This window comes from Microtus ochrogaster, chromosome 16 (assembly GCF_000317375.1).
Source record: "Microtus ochrogaster isolate Prairie Vole_2 chromosome 16, MicOch1.0, whole genome shotgun sequence".
Lineage (NCBI taxonomy): Eukaryota > Metazoa > Chordata > Mammalia > Rodentia > Cricetidae > Microtus > Microtus ochrogaster.
In genome coordinates, this window is record NC_022018.1 from 21587723 (window position 1) to 21607478 (window position 19756).

Consider the following 19756-nt stretch of genomic DNA (forward strand, 5'->3'; position numbering starts at 1 on the left):
TATGTGTATTGCCCATGCTTGTTTGTGCTCATGTGTGTGTGTGGAGATTAAAGGTCAACCTCAGCTGTCATTCCTACAATACAGTCATCTTGTTTTCTGAGACAGGGTTTCTCACTGGGACTCATTCATTAGGTTACGCTAAGGTGATGGTAGGTGACAAATAAGTCCCAGGTGTCCATCTGTCTGTACCACTCCAGTGTGGTGTGCTCTACCATCCCCAGCTTTTTATTTTATTTTTTTGCATAAGTCCCAGAGATCCCAGCTCGGATGTTCATGTTGCATATCAGATACTTTACCACCTCAGTTATCTCTCCGACCCTGAATCTTTTCTTCATAAAGAAGCCAATCTGTGGGATTCTGTTATAGCAACAGCAAACAGACTAAGACAATGGGCTTAGGTCGAATCTGCCTCACACTCTCTGAATACCCACGGATCAGTGTGAGCAAGGTTATTGCAATGGAGGCTAGGCCCAGGTGGTGGGCACACCCTAAAATTGCTATTTTCTTTAACAGCAAGCTATGTTAAAGAAAATAAATGCCCATGTTTTCCTTGAGTGATGAACCAAGGGAATGCAATACTAGAGACAAAAGGAAGAGGGACAGACATGAAGCCACAATTAAGTAGGAGAAAGAAAACCATATATTTCTTCCTAAGAACACAAGATTAAAAAGCGAAATAGAAAAGGTAAAAAGATTGCACTCCTGCTCTCCCAGCTCTGGTCTCTGTAACTTTTGTCAGACAAGAAGAAGCTGATTGCTTCATTAGATCAGGCTGAGCTCTGGGAGGGAAAGGATGTGCTGTCTACTTTACATGATCAAGTGCAAAACACAAGCACTCATTCAAACTCCAGCCAGGGGCCAGCGAGTCTTTCCCAATGTTAGCTATAGATCCACTGAACCCATGACACTTCTTGGGGCTTTTGCTCTAGTTAAAAAAATAAAATAAAATAAATATTTTTTTTAAAAAAAACTAGCCTAGTGTATTCCAAGAAAGGATTCTGAAAGACAAGCTTCTAGCAGGGTGGGGTACATGGCTTAGTTGGTAAAATGCTCGCTGAACAGAACAAGTTCTGTTTGGTTCCCAAAACCATCACAAAAACGCCAGCCATGGTACCATGCACTTGTAATGTGAGCGCTAAGGACTGGACACAGGTGGTCCTGTGGTTTGTGGTTTATGGTTTGAATGCGAAGTATCTCCTATTGGATTATGGTGTTCGGAGTTTTGCTCTTCAGTTGGTTGTGCTGTCTGGGGAAGCAGGCAGCAATAAGACTGCAGCGGTGGCTCTTGAGGGTGAAAGATTTGATCCGGCTCTGGTTCCAGCCTAGCTTTCTGCACCCTGATCTGCCCAGATCTAACTAAGCTTTGTGACACATGCTTCCCCAGTTGCCAGGTCTTCTCACCATGATGGACCGCATCCCCTTAAGCCTCACGCCAGAACAAATCCTTCCTTTCTTAGCTTGCCTCTCTCTGTCAGGAGCTTTGCCACTCTGGTAAGAAAAGTAACAAATAGTTACTGTACTACTGGTCACTTGTTAAATTCCTACAAAGGCAGTTTGAATTAAAAGCGACTACTCCTTAGATTTAGTTCCTGAGTGACCTAAGAATAGAACCCCACATGGCCAATCCATGCCTTTGGGATAGGGGGGGCCTTATTTCAAACTGACTTGAAATGTTGAGCTCCAATTTGTCATAAGTTCAATGTCACAGGTAGCATGCTAGGCCCTTGGCAGCAGAGAGGAAAGGCTAGGAGGGATAGAAAAGCAAGGGTAGATAAACTGGGGGGAGGGCTTGCCTCCTTATTGTCCTCATTTGCTGAGGGGTTTCTCTTCTCCGTCTTTCCTTTCTCTCTCTGTCTCTGCCTCTGTGTATCTCTCTGTCTCTATCTCTGTCTCTCTCCGTCTGTGTCCCTTTTTCCCTCCCCCCTGCCCTTTCAAGATGACTTCCTTGTGTTAGGGTGCTTAGGCCGTGTGTTCACCATGGTTATCTGGAAGAACACAATAGAATCCGCAATTGGGATATTTTCGAACTTGGCTCGTTCAGTGGGGAGTTAGGAGGGTCTCAATGGGTAGACTCATGAGTTGGGAGAAGTACACATTCCGTCCAAGCATCCTCCATCTCTCCGAGACAAGCATCAATAGCTGTCTGCAAGCTGCAGAGCCAGAGACAGGGATCTGGGACTTAGTCTAAGAAGCTGGACGCCTCAGAGCAAGGGAGCACAACGATACAGCTATCATCCAAAGCGGAAGGCATGGGTTCCATCTGGATCCACTGGTGTGTGTCAGGTTGAGGGGCTGAAGAAACCAGTAGTGCAGTGTAGGCAATGGCGGCAACAGCAGTACGTGCGTTTACTTGTGAAGGGTGGGGCTTGTGTGGTGCACCAACTGGCTTCCTCCTCCACACTTGTATTCAACTCAGGCCTACAGCCCATTGGACCATGTTCCCCACAGTCAAGGCAGGCTTTGGTGCTTTTAGTTCCACTCATACACATCAGTCTTCCTTGCAAATGCCCCCATAGACACACCTAGCAGGTGTCCTATTAATTATAGACATCTCCCCGTTATACAAGTTGACAATCAAGATTAACCATCACAGGCTATTGTAACAAGATGCTGCAAATGGGATGGCTTAAGTAATGTGTTTATTCCTCATAGTTCTCGAAGTTGGTAAGTACAAAAGCAAATCACTGGAAGATTTTGGTTAGAGCTCACTTCCTCACACGTGGTGTAAGAGATAGGGAAGCTCTCTGGGGACCCCTCTTTTGGGGGTGTCAAATCCAAAGCCCCATCTTCGAATACAGTACTCTTGGGAGATGAGATTTCAACATAGAATTGGGAGTTTGGCAAGGAGTACATGCAGTCCAAAGCATCCTCATTTCTCCCAGACAACCCTGGATATCGCTTAGCATTCCTGCCTCCTGCATCCCACAGAGGTGGGAACTTGAGGAGGAAAGAGTATGGCAAGCAGCCTCAGAAAGGTCCAGGATTCGCCCTTCAGAGAAGCAGGTGGTGGCCAAGAACCCCTGTAGTCCCTTTCTGGCCTTTTCCTCTGGTCTCAAGAATGAGGATGCTCATGACACCAAGGCAAGGCTTTTCCTGTGCAGTTTTATCCCACTTTGAACTTACCAGGGCAGGGACAGAAGCCAGAGGCAGAGGGCCAAAGGGATAAGTTTGTACTCTGAAATGAGGGCATTGAGTTCCTGCATTGCATGGCCTCTTGAGTAGGGCCTCACTCATTACGACACTCTGAAGAGATTCTTCCCTCTGAATAGCTCTTCCAAGAAGCCATCAGAAAGCAAATGCTGGGTGGCAGGATTTGCGGCAAGTGGCTTTTGTGAAAGTCTCAGGGAGACTCCCTAGAGGAAGTGTCCATATTGGGTCACAACTCTGCCTGCTTGTCAAACTGGTCACATTAGCTTCTCTGCTGTTTGTATCTCTCATGAGCTGTCAGCGTCCTGGGATGGCCAGTGTGCTAAAGCCAATGGCCATGAAACTTAGCAATTCTGGCATTAATTTTAGAGCCAAGACCTCACAAATTAACTAAAATGGTATGCTCTTTCTCTGCAGGAAAGAACAGCCCCTAAAAGTCATGTGATTTGACCAAGGTCAAACACTGCAAAGTCAATACAAGAGCAGGTCTCTTCATCTCTGTTTTTGTTGAGTTTTAAAGACCAGGAATGGGCTGGGGAGCTAGCTCAGTGATAGAACATTTACCTGGTATGCACAATGGCCTAGGATAGACTGCCCTGAACCCCCAAATAATAACTACAATAATAATGATAATGACAATATGACCAGAAGTGGAATTCTGATAGGAAAAAATAATTTTACCTAAATTCATAAATATTTACATTTATCCATCAATTCATTGCTTGCGGTCTGGTTAAACTTCAAAACAAATTGAAGTAACTTCAGCAATGTTAAGTAAAATGCCCAATGGCCTTATTCCCTGCTCTTGGGAACATTTTGTTCCCCTCTCTTCTACTCCCTTTCTTCATGGTGTCTGATGTATTTGCAGAGACTTATTCAAATGGCCACTGTTATGGTATAGTTGCAAAGAGTCCCCCACAGGTTCGTGTGTTCAGACACTTGGTCCCCAGCTGGTGGTGCTATTTTAGGAGGTGAAACCTTTAGGAGATGGGATTTAGATGTAGGAAGTGGGTCACTAAGGGGGTGGAGCGGTGACAGGCTTGTCATAGTGCAGTCTAGCCCCAGTTCTAACCCTGGTCCAAGCTCTCTTGTTTCTGGTCCACTGCAGCCATAGCCTCTTGTAAGGAGTCAAGCTCACAGCAATACTGGCCTCTGTCATCTCAAACCCTGAGCCCAAATTAACTGCTCCTCCATTATATCGCTTCTTGCCACGTATTCAGTCATGGTGACAAAATACATGATTATCAGGACATCGACCACACGGTTGTTCACAGAGATGCACAGTGCCTGAAGAGTCAGGTTAAAAGCCACAGTAAGATGCTTTCCAAATCCCAATACACTGTTCATCTGTGCTGCCTGACACGGTACCATGGCAACAACGGATATTTCCAGTGGATTTACACTATCAGTCTTGTTTGGGAGGGGCTGAGATGCCAGGGAGGAGCTAGATGACCTTGTGGAGACAGGATGGAAGAGCCAGCAGTTGGAGTTAGGACCTGTGTTTTGAAGGTTTAGCCAGGACAGGAGGAAACCTACCTAAGACTATAGGAAACAGAGCAGACCTTCTAGAATGTTCTGAGACTAAACACTGAGAAAGAAGCAGAGTTAACCTGGAAATTAAAATCCCATTTCTAATCCCAGGAGCAGGAATAAGACCTGATTCAGCATTCACGTGGAAACACAAAACAGGAGAAAGGAGGGCCTTGGAGAAGAAGTGTTCAGTCGCCCCTGGAAACAGCTCTGGTGTACCCTGACCTGCCTGGCTGGCCAATCCAAGGATGCTACAGATGCATACTGGGCTTGGAGTTGAGCTGGACAAGATCCCTTTGATGCAAATGTGTGCTAATTATCAGGTTTCTAAAATGGAATCCTCGTTAGCCTTTCCTTTCTCCAACTCCTCCTTGGTTGAGGTTTGGAACTTGTGGTTCCAATCATAGAAAAAGACATTAGTGGGTTCCCAGTTCCCAGTCTTGGCTTCATTCCTAAGCTGTGCATTGAAGTCATACCATGCTGGCAACTGTAGCTGCTTTCCAAGGTCATGATTTCCTTTATCCTTTCTCCGTGGTTTCAGGTCTTCCACAGCCTCCCCACTTCTCATAGTGAACCATGCCTCTTTTAGGGCAAAATAATGTAGTGGGGAAAAAAAACCAAGCATAGATCAACTACAGTGTGACCTGAAAAGAATGACCTTTTTCTCTGTGTTCCAGGATGTTTAGTTTTGAACTGTAAAATAGATTCATGCATACCACCCTAGAAGCGCATCATTAGTAAACAATAATAATCATAACCATTAACGAGAAAGAAGGACAGACCTCTAAATTCTCCTCCCCAAACCTATAGGTTTTCTGCTGCTCTAGTCAAACCTTCAAAGCTAGTAAGAGTTCAAAAGGTTTTTTGTTTGTTTGTTTGTTTGTTGTTGCTGTTTTTGAGACAAGATCTCACTGTGTAGATCAGGCTGGCCTTGAACTCACAGAGATCCACCTGACTCTACCTCTCACATGCTGGGATTAATGACATATACCACCACACTCAGTTCAAAGGTATTGTTGAATGTCTGGACCATTAAAGTTTCTCTATGACAAGTCATAAATCTTGAGACTCATGAGCTTTCTTAAAGGAGCAAATTCTCCCTTCCAGTTCTTCCCAAAGCAATCAGATCCCCTGATACAAGCAAGGGCTCTTGAGTCACAGTTGCAGATATGGGATTAGTCTCTATCATGGCTCTTGCCATGTCTTCATATAGTACCTGGGCCTGGAAGAATCTATGAAAAGGTTAAACCTCACCTCTCCCAAGCTGTTTTAACTGGAAAAAGCAATCAGGATTGATCCCCTGCCCCGTGTGTGTGTGTGTGTGTGTGTGTGTGTGTGTGTGTGTGTGTGTGTATCATATTACCAGCTTGTGGGAATTTGTACTGCCTGTTTTACTACTTGATTTGAAAAGCTATTTTGTGGAATTTGATGAAAAGTAAGTGTTATGGCTAAGAAACAAAGGTTAAATATTTGATCAGAGATGAACAAAAAAATGGGGCACTTGTAGCCTAGAGAACTGGCATTTATTATATGCATCTTTTAGGGGAGCAGAATCATTTATTTCATAGTCCCCAGGGAGAGGATGTTTTTACAAAGGACATAGTATGGAATTTCAAATATCAAGGTGTCTATTTGGGTCAAATATTTGTAAGTTAAATTTATTCATGTGTTAACTTCAGACATTTCAGAGACAGTGGAATTTAACCCCGTCCGTGAAGAATAGGCTTAGAGTGCTCCAACATGACTGACCACCTAAGGGAAAGCAACCAGCGGAAAACGTGGTCTGGCTTCAAAGTGTCATGCCTTAAATTCCTATGACTTTCATGGAAGTTAGTGACACTAAAGAACCTCAGGAAACTGTCTGAGAGCAGAGAAAAGATCTGACTTTCAGAAAACCGCAAAGCTGCCAAATGGCAGAACATGGGAGGAGGTGTTGGGGTGGAGCATCTTGGTTAACTTAGATGCAGATCCCTTTATTTCTCCCGCTCTTTGCTCATCTTTCATAATACAGCAAAGTAAGTGAATGACGAGGAAGCAAGAGACAGTGGTAAAATGCAGTGGTCCTTAACAAATGACCCTTGCTGTATCCTGGGGTGATAAGAACAAACATCTCTGCAACCCAGACAGGAATGGCAGGCTGAGGTAATGACACTCCAAGTCCATCCTGGTGAAGGTTACTGGAATCATTTATAGGAGTAGACATGAGGAGTTGCCCTCAGGAGAATGGATGGCTGAAAGACAGCTGCATCACTGAAATCCCACCCCAGCCTGGATGGAAACTCACAAAAACTGGAGCCCTGGAACTCTCTCTATAGAACTTAGAGGTAGATCACCCCGTTGGAGAATCTTTGGCATCTCTTAAAGCTTATATACCTTGAGGATGGAGGGGAGCTTGCACATCTTTTCATTTTCAGGAGTTTCCTGAGACTTGTGAGTTGTTAACTTCCTGAGTCACTGCAAACCGACCCTGAGAATTTCTTGAGTCTTAGGCTTCCTTTAGAACAGAGGTTCTCTAATGTTATGGCCCTTTAATACAGTTCCTTATGATCTGATAACCCACCATCAAAAAATTATTGTGTTGCTACTTCATAACTGTACTTTTGCTACTGTTGGGAATTGTAAAGTAAGTATCAGGTATGCAGGATATCTGATATATGACCCCTGTGAAAGGGTCGTAACCTACTGGTTGAGAACCACTACTTTAGAGCATCCTGAGTCTTAATGAGCTTCTCTCCAAGATGGAGCATTTCAACTCTGAAGGAAATTGTTATGCGATGCATACCCTCTCTTAAATTACCCAGGCTCCTTTGAACTGGGACTACTCAAGTCACTATGTCTAGTCAGCGGTTCTATGAAATTATGTATCACTTTCTAGTTGAGGAAGTTAAGAACTAGCATGACCTCTTCGGTTACACTTTTCCTGTCATATGCTGTGAGATGGGATAAGGCTACTTAAGCTATACCAGGCTTTTCATGATAAAAAAATATATTTGATTTTTGAGGTATTAGGATTTATTTCTTGTTGCAACAGAGGCTCTCTTAAGCTTATCAGTGTAGTAAATTTCTTTCTGAACGTCTTACCAAATAGTTGGGTAAAGGAACTTTTTTCATTGCTAAACCTAATTGTTAATTTAAGATAATCATAAATGTACAAAGACAATTACTATAAAAGTTCTACTGAAATAATTTTTTATAATAAGGCACTTTATAATAAATGCTACTATTGTGGTCACTCTGCAGTTTCAGAGAGCTTTACATTACAAATTAAAATGTACTTAAGTACAGTTTTCAAAGTGCAGATCATCCTTCAGAATGTCTGAGAAATGCCTCGCTATCTTCCAAGTGGCTTTATTTATTTATTTTTTTTGTGGAAGCTAGTTGTTAAATCATAGCACTGTTTGAGTCGAAGTTGTCCCATACCCAGACATTGAAATCTATTGTTAAGCAGTCACAGAACATAGCCACATGCTAGCACTTGTCCTAACAGCGTTCTCAGGAGAACCTTTGGGAGTTTGCTAGGTGAATGGTTAAAACCAATAATGGGTTCGCAGGGTGAACGTGAAGCAGGGAAAATTGTGTCTGCGGGTTTTATCTGACTATGTCCAGATGCTCGCCGCAGTGCTTAGGTCTGGGAGGGGGAATTTCCCCCATTAAAGTACAGGAATGGATACGGGACTCAGGGGCTTTCAGATCATGGACCATTGTGGTAGAGAAGATTCTGGCTTCCCCAGAGTAGTCTTTTTAAATCTCAGACTCAGTATGCTGCTTTATGTGGCAAACAGAGTTGGGCCAAGGTTCTCCCGAGGAACAGACATTAGGGTATGGAGAACTAGGAGAGACACTTAAGGGAACCGGCACATGTGGAAACAGAGGCTGCCAAGTCTTATACCAGGGCATCTCAGTATAGAGAAAGAGGGCTGATAACAGGCCTCAGCCCATGTTTAGGGGCTTCATGACCAATAAAGCCAAAAGTTAATCATAATCAATAATACCTCAGCCTAGGCCAAACAGGAGGGGACAGGATGCTGGTCCTAGGGTGTCCAAAGGTGGCAGAACCTGGAGTTCTGACATCCAAGGGCAGGAGGTGAAGGCAGCAGTCAAGATTCAAAGAGTGTGAAGTCATTCCCTACCTTCTCCCACCCATAACTGGACAGTGCCTGTTCGCATCGAGAGAGCCTCTTCCCACCCAGGATGGATGTCCAGGCCAGGTGCTCAGAATGCCTGTGGCTGCTCAATTAAATGTCCAGCCTCCTTTTCAGCAGAAGAGAGGCCACCAGTTCAGCGCCTGTTGCAGCACGGTGACTAATGACTGAAATCATTGAGACCAGATCACCGATTCCCTTAATGATGGTCCCTTCGTTATTATTAATTAATCACTGTTAGTTTTCAATTATTAACCCTTAATTTAATCAAATTAGCATCTCAAAGCCATCTTCACTTTGCAAATATATTTAAGCTTAAAGATTTATCAGGGCATGATGGCACATACCTATTATCCTAGCATTTGAGGGGCTGAGGCAGGAGGACTGCCATGAACTCATGGCCAGCTCAGCTACATAGCCAGCAGAATCACCACAGAAGGGTGGGAACGAACGTTTTCTAGTTGAAGATCAGAGAAAGATATGTGAGAACAGAAGTAAGGCCAGAGAGAGGCACAGTGCTGACTTCGAAAATGAAGACAAGGACCACGAGGCAAGCCATGAGGGGGCTGTGGAGGCTGGAAACATTCTCCCCTAAAGCTCACAACTTTGTCTGAGCTCATGCCAGGCCTCTGCCCTATGCTACTGTAAGATGTTAAATATGTGTCCTTAGGCTACTAAGTCTGTGATGATGTCATAGCAGCAATGAAGAAGGAATGTGACCGTGAAAGATTTGAAGACTTCTATAAAGTGGTTGGATACAACCAGCCTGTGTATACTCTTTCCTGACTCTGGCTAGCAGTGAGAGAGAGAGTGTGTATGGGCACATGTGCTTGTGTGAGTGGGGGGAGAGGGGGGTACGTGTGCGTGTGTGTGTGTGTGTGTGTGTGTGTGTGTAGACCAGAGATCAATATCATGTACCTTTTCAATCACCCTCTACCTTATCTTTTGAGACAAGCTTTCTCATTGAACTTGGAGCTTAAGTCCCAGGGATCCTCTGGTCTCTGCTTTCCTATGGAATTATAGGTATGCATCACCAAGCTCAGACTTTTCACATACATTCTCGGGAATTTGAAGTCAGGTCTTTAGGCATAGCAAGCACATTACCTAAAAAGCCAGCTCCCTGGCCTTACAGTGGCGCTATATGATAATGCACACACCTAACTCTCGGTCACCAACCCACATCCTTGTCCCCCCACATCATCCCAGAGCTATAGCAGCACGATTTACAGTCTCACCTGCGGTCATTTAAGCAGGGAAATGGGAGTGTTTGGGGGTTCTTCATTCTTGCCCTTCAGTTACTTTAACCAAATCGTAGAAAGTTTCCTCAATGGTAGTTTCATGGCTCTTATTCCAAAGGCATATGCTCAGCAGGCAACTGCCTTTAGTAGTCAATTAAAATGTAGTGATATTTTTAACACTCTTGAAATGTGACTATAAACGGAGGCCACCACAGGATAGGTAGAAACTGAAAAACTGCTTCAGCTTCCTTTGGGCCTCTATATGTATGTACACATGCATGCATTAACACACAGCAGCATGCGTACACACAGCATAAGCATACATAGGCAAAAATGTTTAATAAACCACTAAAAATAATTTTTAACATGTCAGATTCTTGTACTTCAATTACCTGCCCTTTCTCAGTTCAGCCGTGGATTTTATTTGCAGACTTCCAGTGATGACATCATCTTTGCATGCTTTTGTTCTGCTAACTGCATCTGTCTGCCTGCTCCAGGCACTGAGTCACTCAGATAAGAAGGGTCTTGTCACACGCAGCTATAGCAAGGCTCCAACTCAAATGTGTCCTAGGAATTCCAAAGAAGAAAATTTGCTCTTGATCATTTCACTGACTCAGTGTGAAAATTTGTATTTATGCCACCTTGATGATGTAAATCATTTATTAACTTCAAAATGTATTTTTATACACATCCACTCACCCTCAAATTCCTGGTGTTCCCCAGGGAGTGGTAAAAGGATATAATTTATAATAGTGTAATTAACTTTTGACTATATTTGCAATTACATTTCTTGAAGTCTCTTCAAGATTAGAAAAAATATTAAGGTTGGTTAAATGAATGTGCACTCTGAAGTATGAAAATATGAATTTTTCCTCCTTCATTTATTTTTCTTTCATGAGTGTATTGGATTTCTATCATTAATCATTGGGGAAACATTTTTCACACAGATTTTTCTGCTCTGTGCTTTTCCAAGTGTTAGTATACATGCAGAACATAGCACTCACCAGGAGTTCCCAGCATCAAATGAAACAGAAATAAAATTCTTTTGTTTGCTGGTTCAATCATATGTTACCAAAAACGACTACTAATAAACTTCAGACACCTTTCCAAATTCTACCTGACTCTAACAAAAAGTCCTTGAGGGATAAACAGTGATTCGTAGTTGAGGACTATTTGATTTCCCTCTCTTCCCCAACCCAGAACACTTTTCACATCTGGAGAGATGTGGGATCGCCAAAATCAACCTCTAGTCAGTACAGATGAAGCATATGACTCAACATCCCGCAGCAGGGCAGGGAGGTGGCTCAGCTGGCGAAGAGCTTAGCATCAGGACCTGTGTCTGATCCCAGGGCCCATGTAGAGACAGCTATGGTGATGCTCACCTGTGATCCTGGGATTGGGAGAGTAGACAGGAGACTCCCTGGACTCACTGGCTACCCAGTTGGTGAACTTCAGGCCAGTGAGAGACCTTGTCTCAAAGGTAGATGAACAACACAGGTTTTCCCCCACAAGAACACACACATACACACACACACACACACACACACACACACACACACACACACACGATTTCATTCTGGAAGTAATGGGTTTCCTCGGTATAACACAAATCCTAGGATATTTGCCAACTCTCTGTAGAGACCGACAGGGTAAGACACCAAATCAACGAATACTTTCTCACTTTTCCCTGATACGCGCAGGCCTGCATCACACTCTATTCCCCTTAATTAGATTATCTTACACTAAGGGCACTGAATGAGAGAGTTTAAAATAATCATCATAGTGAAAAGAACACTTTTTTAAATAGAGTTTCAAATGCCCTTTGAAACTCTAAGATCCAGGCAGCACTGGGTTCTTATTATAGGATACTTTGATCAGGGATATAACATATCTTATTTGGATTATTTCCTCTGGTTCTTGCCATCAGCTCAGGAAAAATTACTATTTTTTGTTCCCTTTTAGAGATGAAGATATTGGTGGCCTAGAAACATTAAAGGCCTCATCCGAGGACTAAGTAATGGGTGGGGGCTGGAGTCAGGCAGCTAATTGTCAAGTGCTCGGCCTATCACAGTGGACTAGGAACAGCCTGCATGGTGTCAGGAACGGTCACTCCACCCCACAAAACAACCTAGACATTCTTTCTTTATGGGACTGATATCTTTCCTGGCATGTGTCAGACTGTCTCTTCTGCTCCTAAACTTGACATCCACACTGGACACTACATCAACACAATGTCAGACAGCATCTTTGATCCAGGAGCCGCAGATCACTGTAGCACCTTTGACATTGTATGATGGACACTTGTCAATCCCTACACTTGAGTAAGCACATCATAATCGTACTGATTTTATTACAAAATTGATATTTCTCAGTGAGTGTATTTGCATTTGTATTTGTGTTGTAGGTATACATGCGTGTGGACACATGTATGTATGGGTTCTGGTGCACGTGTCTGTGCACATACGTGTGGGAACCAGAGGACACCCTCAGGCATTGTCCACCCTCTTCTTTGAGACAGGGTCTCTCACTGACCTGGAACTTGCCAAAGAGGACAAGGTTGCCTGGACAGCAGGCTTTCCTCCCTAATATATGGATTACAAATGCATGCTACCATTTAAAATTTTATCAGTCGTGTGTGTGTGTGTGTGTGTGTGTGTGTACAATTGAGTCAGGTGCACATGTGGAAGTCAGAGGACAATGTGTGGGAGTTGGTTGTCTCCTCTTACCATGTTGGTTCCAGGAATCAAGCTTGGCACATCAGGATTGATAGCAAGTACCTTTACCTACTACCAACCCATCTCACCAACTCCCATGGTCAGCTTTTTAAAGATGGGGGTTCTGGGGACTGACCTCAGATCCTCCTGCTTGCAAGGCAAGCACTTGGCCAACTGATCTATTTTCTCATCTCTAGAAAAATGACATTTTGGGGCTGGAGAGATGGCTCAGCAGTTAAGAGCCCTGGTTGTTCTTCCAGAGGACCTGGGTTCAGTTCCCAGCAATTGCATAACAGTTCACAACTTGATGGAGGAAGGTCATTGGTTAAATAAAGAAACTGCCTTGTCCCTGATAGGTTAAAATTTAGATAGGAGTAAACAGAACAGAATGCTGGGAGGAAGAAGAAGTGAGCTCAGACGTCACGCAGCTCCTCTCAGAGTGAGAAGCGATGAAGCAAGCCACCAGGTCAGACATGCTGAATCTTTCCCGGTAAGCGCACCTAGCGGTGCTACACAGATTATTAGAAAATGGGCTAAATTAATATGTGAGAATTAGCCTAGAAGAGGCTAGATATAATGGGTCAGGCAGTATTTAAAAGAATACAGTTTCTGTGTAATTATTTCTGGTAAAGCTGGCCGGGCGGCAGGAACGTAGCCAGCAGTTCCCACTACAACTGTCTGTAACTCCAGTTTCAGGGGATTAGACACCCCCACACAGACATACACTCAGACAAAACAATAATACACACAAAATAAGAATAAATAGATAGTTTAAATGAATCATTTTAACTTTTTTTGAAGAACACTACTGGATATTTTTTATAGATTTTATTGAGCTCTACATTAATTATTTTAACTTTTATCTCCCAAGTCTTGGACAAGAGAGGCACCCTTAGTTGTACTATGGTTCTTTTGCCACCAGAGTTCGAAGAGTGACATTCCACTAAGGGATGCCTGCTCTCTTCAGGTACCAAGTGTTGAGAGACTGATTGATTCAACAATCCCAAAAATGGCCGCAGAAAAAGTTCACAGACTGCAATGGGCAAAAGGTTTCTCTTCTAGGACTTGGGATGATAGGGCTCGAGATGATTTTGATGGATCACAGCATTAAATGACCAGTTACTTCTGGAGTCTGATGAGGGCAAAGTTGAAGTGAAAAGGAATTACAGTGTTTATTTAAATGGCTTCTAGAAAATCCTGATACTCGGGTAAAATAACAGTATAACCAATTCAAAGTGAAACCGCTTTGAATTGGTTATAATGTATCAACCTACTACTTTCAGTAGTAGATTGATACTAGTTCATGATATAATCTTGGAAATATGGAAAGCAGGGGCTAAATATGTGCTGATTGAATTAGTTTACTGTTTTGGATAAGTGTGCCATGCACTTATACCTGGTCCAGGTATACATCATTCATAACACATGCACTTTCCAAAGTAATGATTGCTTTAGAGGGAAATAACCAGTAATCACATGGAATCTTCAGCCTACCAATGTCCTGCCCTGCTTCAGGGATGCTGGTTTCCATGTGGATCTGGGATCAAAGGGAAGGCAGAATTACACAGCTCAGCCACCTGAGCTCTGTTCTGTGCAGCAGAAAGGGTTGAGATGTGCCCAGGGATCCCAGGCAGCTCCTTCTCTGCTCGGTGGCTCCATCTTTGAACTGGGCATAGTAATAATTAGCAGCTTCACATGAGGGCCGAGTGGATTAATGAGCTAACCTGGTAAAGCGCTTGGCAGGTGAGACGGTCTTGAGCGATGCTATGATTGTGCTCATTAGTTTTCCTTGACACTCTGGGAGTTAGTCTTCACAAGGAGACATGTAATTAACGTTGCTACTCTCCGTGCTTAGCTCACTGCTTGCTCACAGGGGGGAAGAGCCCGGCACTTCTTCAGCCCATTGCTTTCTTTGATGCTCACTGAATGTGGGCTCCCCAACACCAGCACCCCCCAAATGCCTTACTTTCAGTTGTCCTTACTGACAATGGAGCAGGCTACGGGAATCTCTTTAATTAGGTTTGCCATTGGCATACAGAGGACATGCATGGTTCAAAGTCGAATTGAATTGCTTCATAGCTTTTCTGAATTCCTCTCTGAAAATCACCCCCTCTCCACTTACACCCTAACTTCACAGCACCAAGAAGCTTGTGGACCCCAAATCCTGGGATTCTGTCATGGGTAACACCCCATTAGGCATCTTCCTGAGTCAACAAGTAACTGTTCATGAGGGGAAAACAGGTCCGAGGAACCCAGAGGAAATTGTGGGGTCTGCTGACTTCCAGTGATGGGTGAAGGTGATTTACAAGGAATAGCCCTAATATTCTAAAGCACATGCAATGGGTGCACCTGCTTAAATTAAAACAGCAATAACAAAAGCAGTTTACACAACAAAGGACAACAATGGCATTTTGGGGTGGTTCTTAGCAGCAAGCCTGCCCAACAGCTTTGTAAGTGATCTAGATGGCCTCTCTTCCACCTCTTGTACTATGCAAGTAGGTTGGCCGTATGTATGCCCCGTTTACATGTATGGGCTCTGATTCCACCAAACAGAAGCTTCATCAGGATTCATCAACAGCAGTACAGGTCATCAGGATGTTATGTCATCTCCTGAGAATAGGCATTGGTTTCTAGCTTCCTAGAACCAAGTCAGACCTGAACGTCAGTCTCTGTCTTCTTTAGTGCTGCCATCGAGAAATAGCACACAATGTCCCCTCTGTGGTCCCCTTGTTGTGGAAGCATATTTCCACGTTAGGATGGTGAAGGCACACAGATAGAGGAGCAACTGTGCTGGTCTGTTTACACCCCCGTGCCTGCCCTGGCGAACAGAATGGGAGCAAAACTGACCAGGATTGCTCTTTGCTGCTTTCATGGCGTAACCTCCCATGTCCCTGATGAACTGATGAGTTATTCAGTATGCTCACATGTTTAATTTGCTTGTAAAAGAAATGGTTCTGCTAGGACAGGCATGCCTTCTCACTGCAATGCAGGGCTCACCTGAGTTTCTATGCAAGCAGCACGCATCATCATCTGAGGCCACCGCTGGCCACCCTGAGGTCTGTGATACTCTGTATTTTCCCTCATCACTGAACTCATCCCAGACTCTTCCAATAAAGCCAACAGGCTCATTTCAAATTTCTCCCGCTCTTCACCACCCAAGAGCCTTTTGTGTGCCTTTAAATTATAAGCTCTGGCAAGAATCGGAGCAGGGAGAACCGTGATGTGGTCCGCGAGGAAGAGCACACAGCTCCTGCTTCGGCCTTGCTGCTATTGACAACGACCCTGAGGATAACATCAAGCTCTGAATTTCTTTTACATAAATTTGTACAAAATTTCATTTGCTTCTTTATTTTGTATATGAGAACACACGCTCTGTGGTACATGTCTGTGCGGAGGTCAGAGGCCAATGTTTGGAAAGTACCTTTACCCGCTGAGCCATTTTGCTTGCCATCGGCGTGGAATTTTTCGTGTTACATATTAGTGACCTCTTAAATATCTGTTGCACGTATGTGTGTGGTGTATGTGCATGTGTGCTTGTGCTCACACACACGAGAAAGTCAGAGGAGATTGTTGGGTGTCCAGCTCTACGGCTCTCTCCTGCATTCTTCTGAGATGGGCTTTGCTGCTGAATCTGGATGTCCAGGTGACTCTGCCTCCATTCTCTGCGCTTCACAGTACTGGGGTTACTGACACCGGGTTTTACCCAGCTTTTCACATGGCTGGTAGGATCCAAACTTGGATCCTCATGCCTGCACAGCGATTTATCTTATAGATATTTGAAGGAACTAGGTTTCAGAGAATATGGGTAGCTTAACCCTGTCTCAGAGTTTGTATTTGAGTCTGGGTCAGGGAAAGCTATATGCCAACCCAGGTTACACAGAGAAATCTGAAGACTGGCAGATGCTATTGTCTGCACTTTGTGCCGTTGACTCTTAAATGTTAACCTTCTCCCAAGTCTTCATACTTAGGAATCAAGGATTAGTCCTCAAGTGTTGGAATTGATTTAAGGAAGAGGAAGTGGGTAGAAGGGAGATAAAAAAGGATGGAGGGGACAGAAGTGGTGGCTTAGTTGATAAATGTTTGCCTATAAGCATGAGGATCTCTTGGAATCTGTCGGGGTCCGATACCCCAACATAAAACTACTTTTCCCTAACTGGACTGGTGTGGAGGCATGGGAAAAAATGAGACACAGTTCACACAGCGATTTCGGAAGGGAGTCTCAAGCTTCCTCCATTCCTGAGGATCACCCGTGTTTATTATTCAAACACCTTTTATTCCCGCAGGTAAACCAAGGTGGAAGCTCATTAATATTCTCTTTCCAGGAGAAGCGGGAGTACATTCACACCTGCAACTCACCAGCTTGGAATTCACACCTCTTCCCAGGCTATCTACATAATAACAAAAAAGAAGGAGCAGCCCGTCCTGAGCCTTTTGTTAGGTAGCCACAGGTTGTCTGTCAGAAGTAGCTGCCTTGGAAACTGACTATGGCCAGAGAACTTGTCTGTTATACCACATAGAAAATATAGGCCTACAGGAATCCAACTTTTTTTTTTTTTTTTTAAGAAAAGCCAGGCATAGTGGCATGTGGTGCAATCCTCTGCTGAGAAGAATCCTGGGGGTTCACTGGCCGGTTGTCCTAGCGCTCTTGGAGAGTCCCAGGTCAGTAAGAGTCCCTGTCTCAAAATAAATAAATAAATATTAAAAAAAATATAAAAAAATGAAGTAGGTAGTGCCTGAGGAACGGCACCCATGGTCATCTTGTGACACCCATATGCTCATGCACAGACATAAGCACAGCACATGTAAACAAACATGCTCACATGCAGTTCGAGATGAGGGAAGTAGAGAGCAGAAAGATGGACATGGGGAAGGGTAGGAGGCATGGTGTCACTTTCTTCTTTCCAGCAGCCACTTTGGGACCTGTGGCAAGGGGTATGTGTGTGTGTGTGTGTGTGTCATTGGATAAAAATATGGCCCCCAAATTCTAGACTATTAGAAGACCTTTGCTTACTCCACCTCGACGACACTGGGGAAGCAAATACGTCCCTCCTGTCTGTGACTGTGGGATTATAGATGAAGAGGACACATCCTTACAAGTTGCCCAAGGTCACACAACCAGGTCTCCCAGACTAACTGTTGCCTTTTGTAGGGCACCGAGGGCTGAAGTGTGCCAGGTCACAGTGGGACGGGGCACCAGTGTGACGGTCTGTTCTTTGGAAGGGTGTTCCTTTGAGCACAGCAACACAAGGAGCGCTGACAGTTCATTCTGTGACACAGGTGGCAGTTTTGATCTGAATCACTGGAAGGGAAGAGGCTGTGTTAGGACTATAGGTAGGCAGGTCAGTTTTAGTTCAGGGCTACCTGGATGAGGACATAAAGGGACATAGTCTAATAACCATGCTTATGCGAGATTGACTCTGAGAACATACCATAATAGCATCGTCTAATTGCTTTCCAGGCCAGTGATAAGAAAAAGTAATCACTACAAAAAGATTTGCGATAATGACAGCAGAAATTCCAAATCAGGAGTGGACTTCATGGTACCTGAAGACAGTTATTCAGTTTGAGCTTGTAACCACTTGTGAGTCTTTTCATTTCCCTTCTTCCTCTAAGAAATGCATAGGGTTTGGTCCCCTGAACCACGAGGGAAGGGAGAGGGAAATGAGAGAAGGAGAAAGGATGGGAGGGACGAAAAAAGAAAGATAAAGGTGTTGGTGAAATATTTCAATAGTTTTTGGTGCTCTGTGCCAAGCCTGACGACCTAGGTTTGATCCCTGGAACCCGTGGAGTGGAAGAAAAGAGCCTAATTCTAATTCTGACATTTATACTGTGGCATGTGCACACACAAATGCACACACACATACATACATATATACATATGTAAATAAATTCAAGGGGGGGCTTAGAGAGAAAAACACAGAGAGAAATAAAATCCTACAGAAGTACATGTTGTCATGGCTAAAAACCAAGGACTTAGAGGTCAGAGTGCCCAGTTGGAATCCTTGCTGTAACTGGTGTAACCTAAATTTAGTCTTGATTTCACTTCTTTATCTCACTTTTTTCATTTGTACAATGGGCCTTGTAATGGGACCTGTCTCATACGATGATGTTAATGAAGATGGATTAATATCATACAGTCTTTAAAGCTATCCCTGATACATTGTACCTCTTACAATTGTATTTGCACTTACTGATATATTTTTCATTAAGATTGCAAACTAATTTGAAACACAGAGGTGTTACACACTTCAAATGTGGGTAAGAGAACACAGTTAGGATTCTTGATTCTCCTAAACTTATTGATCACACCCTGTGTTTTCGCCAGCAAGCCACACCGTGAAGGTGCACTCACTCCTTTGCAAGTGTGAATGAGTAATTCAATAGCTTAGTCTTAGTTTTTCACAGTTCAACTCCCAGAACTCTTTAATTCAGTGATTCAGTAGGAATTCCAGTAGGAATCCTCCTCTACTTCCTAATTTGATGTAAGCATTTACTGGGGTGAGTTGAGGCAGAGGACTTAGTTGTCCTGCTAGCCAGCAAAGTGATTCATTTTTGCTAATTTGCATTATGAAAGAAGCGCAAAGTGGTTATTTAAGTAGAGCTCCTATTACCAGGACCCAGAATCATGTGAACACCGCTTACACACGGTCTCTAAATAGCCCACAAGCTGGGGATCTGGGTGTGTGGATAAAGTGTTTGATGCATTAGCCTGATGATCTGAATCCAGACTCCTAGAATCCAGATAGAAAGTGGGGGTATAGTGCATGTGTCTGCCACCCCAATGCCTCCTACTGGGAGATAGCAGAGCTAGACAGGAATTGCAGGGAGCTCTGCCCAGGGGCTGGGATATGGGGCAGTCAACAGCAGAGACCTCTCTCAAAGAAAGTGGAAGCTGAGGACTAGCACCCGAGCTTGTCCTCTGACTTCCACTGATGTTGATGTGGTGTGTGAGTTTCACACACACATGCGCGCGCGCACATACACA

General features: G+C 43.9%; 1 protein-coding gene across 2 annotated transcripts in view; it reads left to right on the plus strand.

Annotated features, from left to right (window-relative positions):
* Frmd4a (FERM domain containing 4A) overlaps positions 1 to 19756 on the plus strand; it is a 592091-nt gene that overhangs the window by 47955 nt on the left and 524380 nt on the right. The gene's annotated exons all lie outside the window — the stretch shown is intronic.